The 12,402-nt window shown below is 39.4% G+C and overlaps 3 non-coding genes and 1 pseudogene across 3 annotated transcripts; 1 reads left to right on the top strand and 3 right to left on the bottom strand.

The window, feature by feature from the left end:
• Positions 1 to 175: 175 nt before the first annotated feature.
• On the bottom strand, positions 176 to 338 carry LOC135036659 (U1 spliceosomal RNA). Its single transcript, XR_010231356.1, has one exon. It is a non-coding gene; the product is annotated as a U1 spliceosomal RNA (small nuclear RNA).
• Positions 339 to 490: 152 nt separating this feature from the next.
• LOC135036625 (U1 spliceosomal RNA) lies at positions 491 to 654 on the bottom strand. The gene has a single exon (XR_010231324.1). It is a non-coding gene; the product is annotated as a U1 spliceosomal RNA (small nuclear RNA).
• Positions 655 to 1,328: 674 nt separating this feature from the next.
• On the bottom strand, positions 1,329 to 1,484 carry LOC135036724 (U1 spliceosomal RNA). The gene has a single exon (XR_010231387.1). It is a non-coding gene; the product is annotated as a U1 spliceosomal RNA (small nuclear RNA).
• A 2,389-nt stretch (positions 1,485 to 3,873) lies between these two features.
• LOC135036721 (U1 spliceosomal RNA) lies at positions 3,874 to 4,052 on the top strand (annotated as a pseudogene).
• Positions 4,053 to 12,402: the final 8,350 nt, after the last annotated feature.

Raw genomic sequence — 12,402 nt, 5'->3', positions numbered from 1 at the left:
AAAAGGGTGTGGGCCCTGCAGCACTACCTGTAGTTCGCATTGTGCGTTGGAAGGCACAAAGTAAGCAGACGGGAGAAGTCAGGATAGTGCGCAAGGGCATAGAAGGGAGCGGCTCAAGAAAAGAGAAGTGGAAACAGAGAGCAAACTAGGCTGGAGAGAGACCTGAGACAAAGAGATCTGAATTATACGAGAGTCGACCAGGGGAAACACAAATTATGCAGTCAAGTTTCCCACATTTGGGGAAATCGCAGGGGCAGCACACCCAGAGTGCAATGGGTGAGCCTTGCCCTGGGAGAAGCACCTTCAAGATCATAGTATCTCACCTGGCAGGTAAGTAGGAGTTGGGCTAGAGCTGGGGAGGGTCGCTGCTCGGGCACCCCCCTGTCAAGTGAAGGAGATCCAACTGAGGCAGCACAATGGAACTCTCGAAAGAAGAACAAGGCTAGAGGAAGATCTGAGACAAAGAAATCTGACTTTTACCAGAGCTGACCAGCGGAAAACACAAACACAGTCCCCCACTACCACAAATAATGCAGGCGAGTTTCCCACATTTGGGGAAATCACAGGGGTCAGCATACCCAGAATGCAATGAATGAACCTCACCCTGGGTGAACAATTTTCATGACCATGGTGTCTCCTATGCAAAATAAGTATGATTTGGGATAGGGCTGGGGAGGGCCGCTGCTCAGGCACATCTCTGTCAAGTAAAGGAGATTCAACTGAGGCAGCACAAGGGAACTCTCATCTGGGGACAACAACTGCAGGGAGAACACATATTTTCAGATGAACATGGGAGGGCAGAAGGCTGCCTAATACTGAAGCACCCACAAACAACAAACCAAATGCAACAACTAGTGCAAGCATTCCTGGGGGAAGGCCTGCAGCAGATGGATTTGCATATGGTGATGTTATCCAAGCAGTGGGTCAAAGTTGGCTTCAACTCTCATCTGCATATGAAAAGAGAAAAGGGGCGTGCAGGGCATGGCAGCCTTTTGCGGTGCTTGGATGACCCCTAGATCGCATTAAACACCCCCACCCTCCTTTGGTGTGGGGCTCATGTTGGCCATGCCCCATCCCATGAAGCATTCAAGCTGATTTCTTGCAGCAGCTGGGCACTGTAACAGCTCCAGAGCTGCTCTGTAAGGCAAGTAAAAGGGTGTGGGCCCTGCAGCACTACCTGTAGTTTGCATTGTGCATTGGAAGGCACAAAGTAAGCAGACGGGAGGAGAAGTCAGGATAGTGCACAAGGGTATAGAAGAGAGGGGCTCAAGAAAAAAGAAGTGGAAACAGACAGCAAACTAGGCTGGAGAGAGACCTGAGACAAAGAGATCTGAATTATACGAGAGCCGACCAGAGGAAACACAAATTATGCAGTCAAGTGTCCCACATTTGGGGAAATCGTAGGAGCAGCACACCCAGAGTGCAATGGGTGAGCTTTGCCCTGGGAGAAGCACCGTCCTGATTATAGTATCTCACCTGGGTGTGCTGCCCCTGCGATTTCCCCAAATGTGGGAAACTTGACTGCATAATTTGTGTTTCCCCTGGTCGGCTCTCATATAATTCAGATCTCTTTGTCTCAGGTCTCTTTCCAGCCTAGTTTGCTGTCTGTTTCCACTTCTTTTTTCTTGAGCCCCTCCCTTCTATACCCTTGTGGACTATCCTGACTTCTCCTCCTGTCTGCTTACTTTGTGCCTTCCAATGCACAATGCAAACTACAGGTAGTGCTGCAGGGCCCACACCCTTTTACTTGCCTTACAGAGCAGCTCTGGAGCTGTTACAGTGCCAAGCTGCTGCAAGAAATCAGCTTGAATGCTTCAGGGGCTGGGGCATGGCCAACATGAGCCCCACACCGAAGGAGGGTGGGGGTGTTTAATGCGAACTAAGGGTCATCCAAGCGCCGCAAAAGGCCGCCATGCCCTGCATACCCCTTTTCTCTTTTCATATGCAGATGAGGGTTCCAGCCAACTTTGGCCCACTGCTTGGATGACATCACTGTATGCAAATCCGTCTTCAGCAGACCTTCCCCCAGGAATGCTTGTACTAGTTGTTGCATTTGGTTTGTCGTTTGGGGGTGCTTCAGTATTAGGCAGCCTTCTGCCCTCCCATATTCATCTGAAAATATGTGTTCTCACTGCAGTTGTTGTCCCCAGATGGGAGTTCCCTTGTTCTGCCTCAGTTGAATCTCCTTTACTCTAAAACTTTTAAAACTTAGCAAAAGTGTTTACTAAATAGCTGCTCGGCAAAGTTGCAATGCCGAGACTCCCTGACCAGCTGCCCAGGATGAACCCACCTTTCTAGTAGAATGGGTCTTCACCTAATTCAGTAACGGCAATCCTGCCGTGGAATGAGCATGCTGAATCTTACCACAGATCCAGCGCATAATGGTCTACATGGAAGCAGGACACCCAATCCTGTTGGGAGCATACAGGACAAACAGAGCCTCTGTTTTCCTAATCTGAACCGTTCTGGTGACATAAATTTTCAAAGTTCTGACCACAGCCAGAGACTTTGACTCAACGAAGGTGTCAGTGGCCAAAGGCACCATGTGGAAAGATGAACCACCTTCGGCAGAAATTGTTGACGTGTCCTCAATTCTGCTCTATCTTCATGAAAGATCAAATAAAGGCTCTTGTGATACTGCATGGTTTGTACTGTTTTCCATGTGCTCCCAGATCTTTCAAGAAAGAAGCATGGTCAAGAAAGTTCTGTTTGAAAAGAAACAACATTTACTGTCATTGTTATAGAATTTGGGAGAAAAAACAAGAAGAAATCTGCACTGTTGACGCACTGGACAGAATGAGCCAGTGCACACCCAGATCTAAAGTCTTTCTTAAAGTGCCCATGTCTCCTGCGGAGCCCGTCTATCCCCCATGGTCCTTACGGAGTCCCCAGCATCCTCTAGGACGTAAGAGAAAAATTATGCTCGCAGAAAAATCCAATTGAGTGATTAAACAGCTCCAGAGCTGCTCTGTAAGGCAAGTAAAAGGGTGTGGGCCCTGCAGCACTACCTGTAGTTTGCATTGTGCATTGGAAGCCTAGTTTGCTGTCTGTTTCCACTTCTTTTTTCTTGAGCTCCTCCCGTCTATACCCTTGTGCACTATCCTGACTTCTCCTCCCGTCTGCTTACTTTGTGCCTTCCAATGCACAATGCAAACTACAGGTAGTGCTGCAGGGCCCACACCCTTTTACTTGCCTTACAGAGCAGCTCTTGAGCTGTTACAGTGCCCAGCTGCTGCAAGAAATCAGCGTGAATGCTTCAGGGGCTGGGGCATGGCCAACATGAGCCCCACACCGAAGGAGGGTGGGGGTGTTTAATGCGAACTAGGGGTCTCGCACAATGCGAACTACAGGTAGTGCTGCAGGGCCCACACCCTTTTACTTGCCTTACAGAGCAGCTCTGGAGCTGTTACAGTGCCCAGCTGCTGCAAGAAATCAGCTTGAATCCTTCAGGGGCTGGGGCATAGCCAACATGAGCCCCACACCGACGGAGGGTGGAGGTGTTTAATGCGAACTAGGGGTCATCCAAGTGCCGCAAAAGGCCGCCATGCCCTGCACACCCCTTTTCTCTTTTCATATGCAGACGAGGGTTGAAGCCAACTTTGACCCACTGCTTGGATGACATCGCCATATGCAAATCCATCTGCTGCAGGCCTTCCCCCAGGAATGCTTGCACTAGTTGTTGCATTTGGTTTGTTGTTTGGGGGTGCTTCAGTATTAGGCAGCCTTCTGCCCTCCCATGTTCATCTGAAAATATGTGTTCTCCCTGCAGTTGTTGTCCCCAGATGAGAGTTCCCTTGTGCTGCCTCAGTTGAATCTCCTTTACTTGACAGAGATGTGCCTGAGCAGCGGCCCTCCCCAGCCCTATCCCAAATCATACTTATTTTGCATAGGAGATACCATGGTCATGAAGACTGTTCTCCCAGGGTGCGGTTCATTCATTGCATTCTGGGTATGCTGACCTCTGTGATTTCCCCAAATGTGGGAAACTCGACTGCATTATTTAATGCGAACTAGGGGTCATCCAAGCACCGCAAAAGGCCGCCATGCCCTGCATACCCCTTTTCTCTTTTCATAAGCAGACGAGGTTTGAAGCCAACTTTGACCCAATGCTTGGATGACATCACTTGCTGCCTTTCCAATGAAGCAAGTTTAATTTAATAATAGGTGAAAAACCATCCCTACAAAGGTGTTAATCAGATACTTGGCTTTGTGGACACTTTTCAGAGCACAAATTTGTTAGCATAAAAATAAAGCCAGAAAATGAAGAGCTGTTTAATCACTCAATTGGATTTTTCTGCCAGCATATTTATTTTTCTCTGCAACCCACTGCTAAATTGTGCTTCCTAGCTGTTTTTATAAAATCACTGAATCAAATCTAACTCTGATTACATCAGAGAAGGCCAGGTACCCTACACCATAACAGGGGGTTTGAAATTTTGACTTGTCTACTTAAAGATCACCAAAATCTGATAACAAGGTCAATTAAGTCCCTGGGTGGGATTGAACCACCAACCTTTTGGTTAATAGCCTTACACACTAACTGATTGCGCCACAGCGACACTTTGCAAAAATACATACTGACAAAGGCTAATAAGCATTCATCTAGAACGATTCCTAGAAACATTTTAAAAAGTCAATAATGTGGAGAGTTTTTGTAAGATGTTTCTTCCATCAACCAATGAAGAAACACATTGGTACTTTCCCATGATGAGTGAGTGCTTCAGGATCTTTTGCACTTACATGTGCAGCAGAGTACTGTAATGGAAGCATGCTGGGTCCATAACCCAGAGGTAGGCATATTGAAACTATCCTCTGCTATATGCATTTTTTTTTGTTAATTAAAGTAATCCAAAACTGGGATTGATATTTTTGCTCTTTTATTTTTACTTAAAGTACAATAACTTTTACCATTTTAATTTGTTTTAATAGTATATTGACAGTATTGTTTTCTTTCAAAAATCCAATTAATTTTCTTTACCCGATTATTAAAATGGTAATTGACAAAAACAAACTACATTGTCACCAGAAGAGCAATACAAAATGTACAAGTGATATATTAAAATCATCTTTCCAGCTTGAATTTCAATGATGCATTGGGGCAACGATTTTGTGAGAAACATCTTCACCCTTAAATAAAGATTTTCTTAATTCCTTACCTGTGTGCTAATTAGATATCACCTTGTTTTCACATTAAACAGACTTCCACATGAGAAAACAGCAAAGATGCAGTGGCGTTAATGTTTCCTGGTGTCAACCTGTATTATTTCCGTAGATATTGAAATGAGGATGCATCTTGCTGCCTTTCCAATGAAGCAAGTTTAATTTAGTAATAGGTGAAAAACCATCCCTACAAAGATGTTAATCAGATACTTGGCTTTGTGGACACTTTTCAGAGAACAAATTTGTAATCATAAAAATAAAGCCAGAAAATGAAGAGCTGTTTAATCACTCAATTGGATTTTTCTGCCAGCATTTTTCTTTTCTCTGCAACCCACTGCTAAATTGTGCTTCCTAGCTGTTTTTTTATAAAATCACTTAATCAAATCTAGCTCTGATTACATCAGAGAAGGCCAGGTACCCTATACCATAAGAGGGGGTTTGCAATTTTGACTTGTCTACTTAAATATCACCAAAATGTGATCACAAGGTCAATTACGTCCCTGGGTGGGATTGAACCACCAACCTTTTGATAAATAGCTGAACACACTAACCGATTGCGCCACAGAGACACTTTGCAAAAAGCACATACTGACAAAGACTAATAAGCATTCATCTAGAACGTTTCCTAGAAAAACTTTAAAAAGTCAATAATCTGGAGAGTTTTTGTAAGATGTTTCTTCCAGCAACCAATGAAGAAACACATTAGTACTTTCGCATGATGAGTGAGTGCTTCAGGATCTCTTGCACTTACATGTGCAGCAGAGTACTGCAATGGAAGCATGCTGGGCCCATAACCCAGAGGTAGGCAGATTGAAACTATCCTTTGCTATATGAATTTTTTTTTTGTTCATTAAAGTAATCCAAAACTGGGATTGATATTTTAGCTTTTATTTTTACTTAAAGTACAATAACTTTTACCATTTTAATTTGTTTTAATAGTATATTGACAGTATTGTTTTCTTTCAAAAATCCACTTAATTTTCTTTACCCTATTATTAAAATGGTAATTGACAAAAACAAACTACATTGTCACCATAAGAGCAATACAAAATGTACAAGTGATATATTAAAATCATCTTTCCAGCTTGAATTTCAATGATGCATTGGGGCAACGATTTTGTGAGAAACATCTTCACCCTTAAATAAAGATTTTCTTAATTCCTTACCTGTGTGCTAATTAGATATCACCTTGTTTTCACATTAAACAGACTTCCACATGAGAAAGCAGCAAGGATGCAGTGGCGTTAATGTTTCCTGGTGTCAACCTGTATTATTTCAGTAGATATTGAAATGAGGATGCATCTTGCTGCCTTTCCAATGAAGCAAGTTTAATTTAGTAATAGGTGAAAAACCATCCCTACAAATATGTTAATCAGATACTTGGCTTTGTGGACACTTTTCAGAGAACAAATTAGTTAGCATAAAAATAAAGCCAGAAAATGAAGAGCTGTTTAATCACTCAATTGGATTTTTCTGCCAGCATATTTCTTTTTCTCTGCAACCCACTGCCAAATTGTGCTTCCTAGCTGTTTTTATAAAATCACTGAATCAAATCTAACTCTGATTACATCAGAGAAGGCCAGGTACCCTACACCATAACAGGGGGTTTGAAATTTTGACTTGTCTACTTAAAGATCACCAAAATCTGATAACAAGGTCAATTAAATCCCTGGGTGGGATTAAACAACCAACCTTTTGGTTAATAGCCTTACACACTAACTGATTGCGCCACAGCTACACTTAGCAAAAGTACATACTGACAAAGGCTAATAAGCATTCATCTAGAACGATTCCTAGAAACATTTTAAAAAGTCAATTATGTGGAGAGTTTTTGTAAGATGTTTCTTCCATCAACCAATGAAGAAACACATTGGTACTTTCCCATGATAAGTGAGTGCTTCAGGACCTCTTGCACTTACATGTGCAGCAGAGTACTGTAATGGAAGCATGCTGGGTCCATAACCCAGAGGTAGGCAGATTGAAACTATCCTCTGCTATATGCATTTTTTTTTGTTAATTAAAGTAATCCAAAACTGGGATTGATATTTTTGCTCTTTTATTTTTACTTAAAGTACAATAACTTTTACCATTTTAATTTGTTTTAATAGTATATTGACAGTATTGTTTTCTTTCAAAAATCCACTTAATTTTCTTTACCCGATTATTAAAATGGTAATTGACAAAAACAAACTACATTGTCACCAGAAGAGCAATACAAAATGTACAAGTGATATATTAAAATCATCTTTCCAGCTTGAATTTCAATGATGCATTGGGGCAACGATTTTGTGAGAAACATCTTCACCCTTAAATAAAGATTTTCTTAATTCCTTACCTGTGTGCTAATTAGATATCACCTTGTTTTCACATTAAACAGACTTCCACATGCGAAAGCAGCAAGGATGCAGTGGCGTTAATGTTTCCTGGTGTCAACCTGTATTATTTCAGTAGACATTGAAATGAAGATGCATCTTGCTGCCTTTCCAATGAAGCAAGTTTAATTTAGTAATAGGTGAAAAACCATCCCTACAAAGGTGTTAATCAGAGACTTGGCTTTGTGGACACTTTTCAGAGAACACATTTGTTAGTATAAAAATAAAGCCAGAAAATGAAGAGCTGTTTAATCACTCAATTGGATTTTTCTGCCAGCATATTTCTTTTTCTCTGCAACCCACTGCTAAATTGTTCTTCCTAGCTGTTTTTATAAAATCACTGAATCAAATCTAACTCTGATTACATTAGAGAAGGCCAGGTACCCTACACCATAACAGGGGGTTTGAAATTTTGACTTGTCTACTTAAAGATCACCAAAATCTGATAACAAGGTCAATTAAGTCCCTGGGTGGGATTGAACCACCAACCTTTTGGTTAATAGCCTTACACACTAACTGATTGCGCCAAAACGACACTTTGCAAAAGAACATACTGACAAAGGCTAATAAGCATTCATCTAGAACGATTCCTAGAAACATTTTAAAAAGTCAATAATGTGGAGAGTTTTTGTAAGATGTTTCTTCCATCAACCAATGAAGAAACACATTGGTACTTTCCCATGATGAGTGAGTGCTTCAGGATCTCTTGCACTTACATGTGCAGCAGAGTACTGTAATGGAAGCATGCTGGGTCCATAACCCAGAGGTAGGCAGATTGAAACTATCCTCTGCTATATGCATTTTTTTTTGTTAATTAAAGTAATCCAAAACTGGGATTGATATTTTTGCTCTTTTATTTTTACTTAAAGTACAATAACTTTTACCATTTTAATTTGTTTTAATAGTATATTGACAGTATTGTTTTCTTTCAAAAATCCAATTAATTTTCTTTACCCGATTATTAAAATGGTAATTGACAAAAACAAACTACATTGTCACCAGAAGAGCAATACAAAATGTACAAGTGATATATTAAAATCATCTTTCCAGCTTGAATTTCAATGATGCATTGGGGCAACGATTTTGTGAGAAACATCTTCACCCTTAAATAAAGATTTTCTTAATTCCTTACCTGTGTGCTAATTAGATATCACCTTGTTTTCACATTAAACAGACTTCCACATGCGAAAGCAGCAAGGATGCAGTGGCGTTAATGTTTCCTGGTGTCAACCTGTATTATTTCAGTAGACATTGAAATGAGGATGCATCTTGCTGCCTTTCCAATGAAGCAAGTTTAATTTAGTAATAGGTGAAAAACCATCCCTACAAAGGTGTTAATCAGAGACCTGGCTTTGTGGACACTTTTCAGAGAACAAATTTGTTAGTATAAAAATAAAGCCAGAAAATGAAGAGCTGTTTAATCACTCAATTGGATTTTTCTGCCAGCATATTTCTTTTTCTCTGCAACCCACTGCTAAATTGTGCTTCCTAGCTGTTTTTATAAAATCACTGAATCAAATCTAAACATCAGAGAAGGCCAGGTACCCTACACCATAACAGTGGGTTTGAAATTTTGACTTGTCTACTTAAAGATCACCAAAATCTGATAACAAGGTCAATTAAGTCCCTGGGTGGGATTGATCCACCAACCTTTTGGTTAATAGCCTTACACACTAACTGATTGCGCCACAGCGACACTTTGCAAAAGTACATACTGACAAAGGCTAATAAGCATTCATCTAGAATGATTCCTAGAAACATTTTAAAAAGTCAATAATGTGGAGAGTTTTTGTAAGATGTTTCTTCCATCAACCAATGAAGAAACACATTGGTACTTTCCCATGATGAGTGAGTGCTTCAGGATCTCTTGCACTTACATGTGCAGCAGAGTACTGTAATGGAAGCATGCTGGGTCCATAACCCAGAGGTAGGCAGATTGAAACTATCCTCTGCTATATGCATTTTTTTTGTTAATTAAAGTAATCCAAAACTGGGATTGATATTTTTGCTCTTTTATTTTTACTTAAAGTACAATAACTTTTACCATTTTAATTTGTTTTAATAGTATTGTTTTCTTTCAAAAATCCTATTAATTTTCTTTACCCGATTATTAAAATGGTAATTGACAAAAACAAACTACATTGTCACCAGAAGAGCAATACAAAATGTACAAGTGATATATTAAAATCATCTTTCCAGCTTGAATTTCAATGATGCATTGGGGCAACGATTTTGTGAGAAACATCTTCACCCTTAAATAAAGATGTTCTTAATTCCTTACCTGTGTGCTAATTAGATATCACCTTGTTTTCACATTAAACAGACTTCCACATGAGAAAACAGCAAAGATGCAGTGGCGTTAATGTTTCCTGGTGTCAACCTGTATTATTTCCGTAGATATTGAAATGAGGATGCATCTTGCTGCCTTTCCAATGAAGCAAGTTTAATTTAGTAATAGGTGAAAAACCATCCCTACAAAGATGTTAATCAGATACTTGGCTTTGTGGACACTTTTCAGAGAACAAATTTGTTATCATAAAAATAAAGCCAGAAAATGAAGAGCTGTTTAATCACTCAATTGGATTTTTCTGCCAGCATTTTTCTTTTTCTCTGCAACCCACTGCTAAATTGTGCTTCCTAGCTGTTTTTTTTATAAAATCACTTAATCAAATCTAACTCTGATTACATCAGAGAAGGCCAGGTACCCTACACCATAAGAGAGGGTTTGCAATTTTGACTTGTCTACTTAAATATTACCAAAATCTGATCACAAGGTCAATTACGTCCCTGGATGGGATTGAACCACCAACCTTTTGATTAATAGCTGAACACACTAACCGATTGCGCCACAGAGACACTTTGCGAAAAGTACACACTGACAAAGACTAATAAGCATTCATCTAGAACGTTTCCTAGAAAAACTTTAAAAAGTCAATAATCTGGAGAGTTTTTGTAAGATGTTTCTTCCAGCAACCAATGAAGAAACACATTGTTACTTTCGCATGATCAGTGAGTGCTTCAGGATCTCTTGCACTTACATGTGCAGCAGAGTACTGCAATGGAAGCATGGTGGGCCCATAACCCAGAGGTAGGCAGATTGAAACTATCCTTTGCTATATGCATTTTTTTTTTGTTCATTAAAGTAATCCAAAACTGGGATTGATATTTTAGCTTTTATTTTTACTTAAAGTACAATAACTTTTACCATTTTAATTTGTTTTAATAGTATATTGACAGTATTGTTTTCTTTCAAAAATCCAATTAATTTTCTTTACCCGATTATTAAAATGGTAATTGACAAAAACAAACTACATTGTCACCAGAAGAGCAATACAAAATGTACAAGTGATATATTAAAATCATCTTTCCAGCTTGAATTTCAATGATGCATTGGGGCAACGATTTTGTGAGAAACATCTTCACCTTTAAATAAAGATTTTCTTAATTCCTTACCTGTGTGCTAATTAGATATCACCTTGTTTTCACATTAAACAGACTTCCACATGAGAAAGCAGCAAGGATGCAGTGGCGTTAATGTTTCCTGGTGTCAACCTGTATTATTTCAGTAGATATTGAAATGAGGATGCATCTTGCTGCCTTTCCAATGAAGCAAGTTTAATTTAGTAATAGGTGAAAAACCATCCCTACAAATATGTTAATCAGATACTTGGCTTTGTGGACACTTTTCAGAGAACAAATTCGTTAGCATAAAAATAAAGCCAGAAAATGAAGAGCTGTTTAATCACTCAATTGGATTTTTCTGCCAGCATATTTCTTTTTCTCTGCAACCCACTGCTAAATTGTGCTTCCTAGCTGTTTTTTTTATAAAATCACTGATTCAAATCTAACTCTGATTACATCAGAGTAGGCCAGGTACCCTACACCATAAGAAGGGGGTTTGAAATTTTGACTTGTCTACTTAAAGATCACCAAAATCTGATAACAAGGTCAATTACATCCCTGGGTGGGATTGAACCACCAACCCTTTGATTAATAACCAAACACACTAACAGATTGCGCCACAGAGACACTTTACAAATGTACATACTGACAAAGGCTAATAAGCATTCATCTAGAACGTTTCCTAGAAAAACTTTAAAAAGTCAATAATCTGGAGAGTTTTTGTAAGATGTTTCTTCCATCAACCAACGAAGAAACACATTGGTACTTTCCCATGATGAGTGAGTGCTTCAGGATCTCTTGCACTTACATGTGCAGCAGAGTACTGCAATGGAAAAATGCTGGGCCCATAACCCAGAGGTAGGCAGATTGAAACTATCCTCTGCTATATGCATTTTTTTTGTTAATTAAAGTAATCCAGAACTGGGATTGATATTTTTGCTCTTTTATTTTTACTTAAAGTACAATAACTTTTACCATTTTAATTTGTTTTAATAGTATATTGACAGTATTGTTTTCTTTCAAAAATCCACTTAATTTTCTTTACCCTATTATTAAAATGGTAATTGACAAAAACAAACTACATTGTCACCAGAAGAGCAATACAAAATGTACAAGTGATATATTAAAATCATCTTTCCAGCTTGAATTTCAATGATGCATTGGGGCAACGATTTTGTGAGAAACACCTTCACCCTTAAATAAAGATTTTCTTAATTCCTTACCTGTGTGCTAATTAGATATCACCTTGTTTTCACATTAAACAGACTTCCACATGCGAAAGCAGCAAGGATGCAGTGGCGTTAATGTTTCCTGGTGTCAACCTGTATTATTTCAGTAGACATTAAAATGAGGATGCATCTTGCTGCCTTTCCAATGAAGCAAGTTTAATTTAGTAATAGGTGAAAAACCATCCCTACAAAGGTGTTAATCAGAGACTTGGCTTTGTGGACACTTTTCAGAGAACAAA

Source organism: Pseudophryne corroboree, unplaced genomic scaffold (assembly GCF_028390025.1).
Source record: "Pseudophryne corroboree isolate aPseCor3 unplaced genomic scaffold, aPseCor3.hap2 scaffold_652, whole genome shotgun sequence".
NCBI classification, from domain to species: Eukaryota; Metazoa; Chordata; class Amphibia; order Anura; family Myobatrachidae; genus Pseudophryne; species Pseudophryne corroboree.
Note: the sequence above shows the minus strand (reverse complement) of the source record. Positions and strands in the feature narration are given on the sequence as shown.